Below are 8027 nucleotides of genomic sequence, written 5' to 3' on the forward strand. Positions count from 1 at the left end.
TGAATTTTCTCTTCCCTTACTACTATGAAAGGATGCTTGACCTGTTGTAGTAACACTACAAATATTGATGAAGTCCTGTCAACTATAATATTGCAACTATCCTTTAAGTCTCTTTACTGTAAAGGCCGTATCAGGGATACATATACAGTCATTGAGATGAGCCTTCAATTTTTCATTCTACCAAAACTGCACTATTGCTTTCTTTAGGAATTGTTTATTCAAGTTTCAAGAGAATGACTTCAACATGTCTCTTACTTTTCTGTAGGCATATAATCACTTTCCACACTACTTCTCAATAAAAAATTATGCAATGAAGTTCGAGCTTGGAAAATGCCTTTCAATGGCCTGAACCTTCAATCTCTTTCCCTAATCGGTGCCCTAAACTCTTTGTTACCCAGAAAATATAGAAGAATTGTCACAGATTCTTCACAACTGCATAAGAATGATGTCATATATAGTCTTGCATTGAACCTACAGAAGATGAGACTTAGCTTAAGAGACCTATTTGGTACCAAACTGGCCCATCGAGCCAAGTCAGAGCAAGTTTTAGAACAATAGTGTTTGGCCCTTGTCCATTGTCTCGTAATATACTCAAAAGAAAATAATACTAAGTATAGTTGGGTTGTTGTCCATTAAATATCATAGAAGCAATACATGCCAGTGTTGTATATAGCTTGGCTACTAGCCACTAAATCCTATGCTATTAGAACAATAGAAATAAAATATATAAACTAAACCCTCATAGAGAGGGGGATCTAAGATTCTTCATGTTATTCATTCACTTCAAGGAAATGGGATGGTGGATGTCTTCTCTAGCCTCGTGGTCTTCCCTTTGTCTCTCATCCCTAGCTTTTGGAGCAAGCTCTGAACCTTGGATGGCTTTCAACAAGTAGTATCCATCGTTGAATTGTTGTAGCTTTCCTTTGATACCATTCAATGGGGGGTTCTTCTTTGAGGTTGATTCCATGTGACAGGTTAGCATTTCTTTGGCATGCTATTATAGATATATGGTCAAAGAGGGGTTGTTATTCTTGTTTCTTGAAAACTCTGCATTGGGGATGATGTGAGACAAGTCCTTTTCTATATGCTTTTTGTTGATAGCAACTTTTTGTCCAATAACCTGCTCCTCCAATTTGCCAAGATTATGAATTGCGTTGTATTTGTGCTACTTATTGAAACCTTGTGCTATACATTGAGACTCACCTTTTTGCATTTGGTTCCAATTCTTTCAACATAATCTTCTTGAATGCTTATCTTTAGTGATCTATATCTGTAAATTATTTAGCCTAAACATATCTTTGAACCTATAATAAATAAATCTTGTCAATATTTTCTTTTCAATTATTAAGTTATATGTATCATGTTTTATAAATGTTAAATTTAATATATTTATTATTTGATATATGTTATACTGAAAAGTTATATGTAAGTTTTTTATATAAATATATTTGAATTTAATGGTGAATTTTATTGAAATTTTGTATGAGGTTATTTTTTTTTTGAATTTGATGTTCAAACATGAACACAAACCAGGTAACTATGATTCTGGGGAGATGTACAAGGTGAAGTGTGCTACTGATGATAGTTTTGACTACCCTTCCACATCTCTTCTCTGCTAGAGCTTTATGAGCCAAGCCTGTGGTATCATGGGTTTAGTGCAATAGCATTAAACCTTAGTCGAAAGAGGCTTCAATCTACCTAGCCACTTTGACTTTACCAAAAAATCATTTTGGATTGCTCAACCTGAGTAATTAGTGATCTTCTCATTCTATACATGAAAACCTTGAAGATGGGGTGTAACTCTTACAATAAACTTGGGATTTCACCATTGTCTAATGCATGCTAATTTATGGAATCCATATGATCAAACATCATTTATATGAAAATCTTGGTTGAGTATCATCCTTGGGATTTCACCATTTTTTGATGCATGGTATTGGGTGGAATCCCTCTGATCAAACACCATTTATATGCAGTTCCTGGTTGAGTTTTATTCCCGTGTCTCCAATGCATTATGGAAAGGAAAGCAGGAGCCTAATGGCATGAATTCCACTGTCTTTCTATGGCATAAGGTTTGGAGTGTGGTTTACAACATTCTCTTGTGTGGATATATTCACATGCCTATTCCTGAATGTTTCAACAATATGAGAAATAAACCAATATCCAAATTTAAAGACAAAAAATATCATTCAGCCAATAATGAAGCTTTCAAGACCTTGCCAAAATTTTAAAATACAATGCCCTAGAGTCAAGGTAACGATAATGTGGATTCCTTTCAAAGATTGTTCATTCAGAACGCCTATCTATATACGAATCTATGCATTTATGTTATTTTAATACTAAAAAAAAGATATAATGCTTAGAAGATCCATGAGATTTAAGCATATATGCACTATGCAATATTTGATTGGCTTCAAGGAACTACACAACAAATGTATTGATCAAGACAAACAAACAATGTTGTAGAAGTTGAAATTGGTATTAAAACTGGTCAAGGGTCAGACTGGACTAGAACCATCTAATAAACTAGCGACTCTAATAATTTATGAAGGATTTAGGCTATGCGATTTTCTTAGAGCCCATCAATAGTCATTTACTGGAGTTTGAGCCCATACGGATCAGTAAGGGCATTATGTTCTATGCAATACATAGTAGTCTTCTACCCTTTCATTATTCAATTTGATAAATGCTTGTAGGCAGCAAACCATGTGTACCAAGTTAGAATTTATAGGGATTATCTGGTAGCCAACTGTTGGGTTCAACCCCCACAAGTGGTTTTTGAAAATAGCTTTAGCATACCCTTAGAATTCATGGTAAGATAACAATTGGCATACTGGTTTGATATCTGAAATACATGGATGACATGATAAGCATAATAGTGCAACTTCGAGGTTATGCATGGCTATTCATACTAATTGGTATGGTTGCCCAAAGTGTCTATAGTAGAATTTGCAACAACAACTTCACAAATTATTGGATCTCTTTTGACTTTGAGATCCATTCATCACAAAGAATACAATCCGTTTGCTAGAGTCATTTCTTATATGGAGGAACAACAAGTTATTTGTCTTTCTAGTCTAGTACTTCTAACATTGATGTCCAAGGTGGAATTTTACACATTTATTACATACATGGCTACTTTTTTTTTGGGCTGTGGTTCACGGACACCTTGGTCAATGGGTGGTTGCTACGTCCACGGAAAAATATGGGTTGACCGACCCCAAAGGGAATCTAGCCCCGCGGCCCACTAGCAAGGCCTAACCCCAAGGGCTTCGGGCAGAATGGACCCTGTGACCTCCCAAACGGCGAGGCATTGATTTTGACCAACTGAGCTGACCCTTGGGGCTGACATACATGGCTACTTATTTGGGAGAAGGCACACTTTTAGCGCACTAGGTCATGGTTTGGATCTATTCCATATGCATCGTTTATGGAGAACCTTTCACAAAGACAATTCAATTGTTCATGCCTAACTTGATTTCTAATGTTAACTACAACATAAGAAAGGCACAATAATTGCTTCACTCACTAATCCACATTGGAACAACATTTGGCTTTTCATTTGTCTCTAGGTTCATAGGTCCCTACTCAAAGACTTCGTAGGACCTATTGAGCTGTGAGGGAAGACAGGCGCGTGCTATATCATCACCGCGATAGAATATTTGACCCGATGGGTAGAGGCACAGCCGGTTAATGATTGCACGGCTGCGAAAAATGTGAAGTTTTTGTTCGAGAACATATTGACAAGGTTTGGGTGTCCCAAAATTCTCATGAGAAATCGGGGAACACATTTTCTGAATGAAACGATAAATGCACTCATTAAGGAATTCTAGATATATCACCAATAGAGTACACCATACCACTCGCAAGTGAATGGGACCATTGAGGCATTCAACAAAATCTTGGAGACCACGTTGGCCAAGGTCTGTAATACGCAGCGAAATGATTGGGACTTGCACATCCTTGCTTTGCTATGGGCATACTGAACCACGTGCAAAAAGCTGACAGGCCAAACACCTTTTCGGTTAGTCTATGGCAAGGAGGTTGTTATGCCTATGGAATATATTGTACCTTTCTGTGGATTGCGGCAATAATAGGAATGGCTGATCACGGGGCTTTGGAGGAATGGCTCATGCATCTAGAAGAACTGGAGGAGGAACAGTTTTTGGCTGGATTCCATCAGCAAGTACAGAAACAGTGTGAGAAAGCGTGGCATGATCACCATATCAAGGTGTGCACCTTCAAGGAGAATGATCTAGTATTTCTATATGACAGTAAGTTCGAGAAATTCCTTGGCAAACTCCAAATGCATTGGTTGGGACCCTATGTCGTCAAAGAAGTTACTGATGGAGGCACGGTTCAGCTTGCCAAACTCAATGGAGACCCCTTCTTGAGCCGAGTGAATGGCAGTCACCTGAAGCTCTACACAAGCGGGCCGCCCGCCTGACTAACTATTCGAGGGATAGTCTCACCGCTCCAGCCAATTGAAAGAGAGCTCGAGATGGTAAAGCAGTCTGGGGGAAAGAGGCACGAGTGCCAGGATACACGTCGATTTGGCCCATCATCACGATCGCGGTTGTGTAGTAAGAAGTGCGCTAATGCGTTCCTAAGAGGAGAGGTGACCGTTCCTTTCACTATTAATGCCAAGATGTCTGCATTATGGCAAAATGGAGCGGTGGACAATTAAGAGAAGGAGTACGAGCCAGATATGGAATGAGCTGCCACAGATTTTAACGTTTAGCGTATCTACAACTATTGAAGGCAAGGTAGTGCATATGCAGGCAAGCCTCGCACAACTGTCATATGGGCCTGACCCAGGTTTGGAAGAATTACTTAGCCAAACAAATCCTGTAGCCACCAACCCTTTTGGCAACAGTCCGCGGATCATGGACTGAGGGCTCACCCGAGGTAGCAGGGGAGGGTGCTGGAACCATGTTTCCACACCCTTGGGATGTCTAGATGTGGTCTTGGGGGTTCACACACCGTGCCACAGCCTCGTGCTACTCTGCTTATGCGTAGATCTGGATCTGGGTTAATTCGTAATATTAATTACTCATTGAGGTATTATAAATCAGATCTACTTAGTAGGGTCTTTAAGCAAACATTTATCAGATTTAACCAGTTCACGCACTTAGAATAACTAGTTCACATGCATTCATAACATAAGAATATGTGCATAGATAAAATAGTTATTTTAACCACACAAAAGGCTAGATCCGTGATAATTCAGATTTAACACAGAATTATAGAAGTAACTTATCTTTATTTCCATTTTATGACCAACACATCCATATCTACCTTGCACACTCAGCTATAGGGGTCCACGCACATAGCTACGGACTCTTCTAGGCCTTTGCGCACACAGCTGCAGAGCCTCTACCTCCTCCCCAGTACCCTCGACTTGAACTTACAGACGCTTTCAGACCTTTCTCCTCAAAAACCCATTACAATTCGGATCCAAGATCATACCAAAAGAACGACCTTCTCCCCATAGAGCCACGCTCTCTTTATACCTTCCTATGGTCCGCGGACCAACTTACTTCCTATTAGTCTATATTATTTCTTGGGTGGACAACCCTTTGACTCGAATTTTTACATTTCGCGCTTTGCATATTTCGGAGGTTTACAATATTTTTATCCTAACTTCTAGGCTATCAGACCCAAAACTGTTACGCAGGACCTCTGCTACCCAATAGTCCCCCAACACAATCATCGTGACTCATCCCAAGTCACTCGTCAGTGCGGCGCAATGTGCTGCCTTGGCTTCGCGGTTCACCTCCCTCGGAGTGACACTCATCATCCTACTGCTTCTTTGTTGCCTCCTACAACGCTTCGGCCAACTCCTGCTTCATTGTTTCTACCAAGTCTTGTGACTGATAATGCTCATTCTGCTCTGCTCAGTTAACACGGAACACCCCCTCATAGGATTTTAGCTCGAGTGGGGGAGCCGCATACGAGACCTCCTTGTACTACCGTAGCCACATCTAACCTTTGTATCTACTCTTCACATTGTCTGTTGCAGCTTGTGTTGCAATTTTGCAAAACCTTTGCTACTGTCCGCAAAATCCCAATCCTCAAGGTACCTCAGAGACGACATATGAACTGCATTGCTACCAGTGGTCTCTGTCTTTCCATCCTTTCTCTCTTTTGTTGTAGCTGGCCTGTCCCTGGGCGGGATGATGGCATCTAGACCAATTTTGTGTTGTGTCTCCCCTTTTATGGTACATCCCCTATGGTTGATGCTGCACTCTGTGGGATGCCCACAGCTGTCAACACCATGTTCCTTAGAGATTCCTGCCTTTCCATCGGCCATATCACCACCCTCAGGCTTACTCCTTGTGCAGAGATAATGAAAAGTTCCATATTGATATCCAACATATGTTTTCTAGAAGTGTAGGTCGCCCAGTGGATTCCCCTCAGTGATTTATAAGCGATTCAAATTTCAAATTCACTGGTTCCCACCTGGTCTGGCGTCCTCGTGTAAAATCTGTGGCAGCTCGTTCCATATCGTTCCATATCGTACTCCTTCTCTTAATTGCCCACTGCCCGCTCCTTTTTGCCATAATGCAAACATCTTGTCATGAATAGTGACAGGAATGGTCACCTCTCCTCTTAGGAACACAACAACGCACTTCTTACCGCGAAATCACATATCTTAGCACTCGCACCTCTTTCCCCAGATTGCCTTACCATCCCACGCTCTCTTTCAACTAGCTGGAGCGGTGAGACCGTCGCTTGAACGGTTAGTCAGGTGGGCGACCTGCCCAAGTAGAGCTTCAAATGATTGCCATTCACTTGGCCCGAGAAGGGGTCTCCATTGAGTTTGGTAAGCTGAGCTGAACCTCCATCGGTAACTTCTTTGATGACATAGGGTCCCAACCAATGCATTCGGAATTTTCCAGGGAATTTCTCGAACTTACTATCGTATAGCAATACTAGATCATGCTCCTTGAAGGTGCGCACCTTGATATGGCAATCATGCCACGCTTTATCGCATTGTTTTTGTACTTGCTGATGGAATCCAACCAAAAACCATTCCTCCCCTAGTTCTTCTAACTACGCGAGTTGTTCCTCCAAAGCCCTGCGATCAACCATTCTTGTTATTACCGCAATCCGCAGACTAGGCACAATATATTCGATAGGCATAATGGCCTCCTTGCCATAGACTAACCGAAAAGGTGTCTGGCCCGTCAGCTTTTTGCATGTGGTTCGATATGCCCATAGCACAGCAGGGATGCACAAGTCCCAGTCATTTCGCTGCGTATTACAGACCTTGGTCAACGCAGTCTCCAAGATTTTGTTGAATGCCTCAACGGTCCCATTCACTTGAGGGTGGTATGGTGTACTCTATTGGTGATATATATGGAATTCCTCAGTGAGTGCGCTGATCATTTCATTCAAGAAAATGCGTTCCTCGTTCTCTCATGAGAATTTTGGGACACCCAAACCTTGTCAGTATATTCTCGAACAAAAACTTCACAACTGTCACAGCCGTGCAGTCCTTAACTGGTTGTGCCTCTACCCATCGGGTCAAATATTTTGTCGTGGTGATGATATAGCACACGCCCATCTTCCCTCGTGGCTTAATAGGTCCTACGAAGTCGATTTCCCACTTCTCGAATGGTTGTAACATCATCTGTGGCTAGAGTGGCATTTCATCACTTCGTGATGGTTTCCCCGTCCGTTGACATACATCGCAGGCTCGGCAATATGCTTTCAAATCTTGATGCAGAGTGGGCCACCATAATCCTGCGTGAAGAATCTTCTGGGCTGTCGTAACCCGCATAATGTCCGCCAGCAACCCCCCATGTGCTTCGGCCAGGATCTGTCCTCGCTCAAACTTTGGGACATACCTACGTAATATTCATTGTTGCCCATTTTTTAGAGGTGTCCTGCAATCACGGTAAAGTCTGTTGTGCGTATCACCAATTCATTCTTCTGCTGAATAGAATATCCCTGTGGCATGGTTCCTGTAGTTAAGAAATGGATTATATCCTCAAAATGACCATTCGCTATGTGAACCGCAT

The sequence above is a fragment of the Pinus tabuliformis genome, chromosome 9, assembly GCF_031772625.1.
Source record: "Pinus tabuliformis cultivar Carrire ecotype Pingquan chromosome 9, CPIR1, whole genome shotgun sequence".
NCBI classification, from domain to species: Eukaryota; Viridiplantae; Streptophyta; class Pinopsida; order Pinales; family Pinaceae; genus Pinus; species Pinus tabuliformis.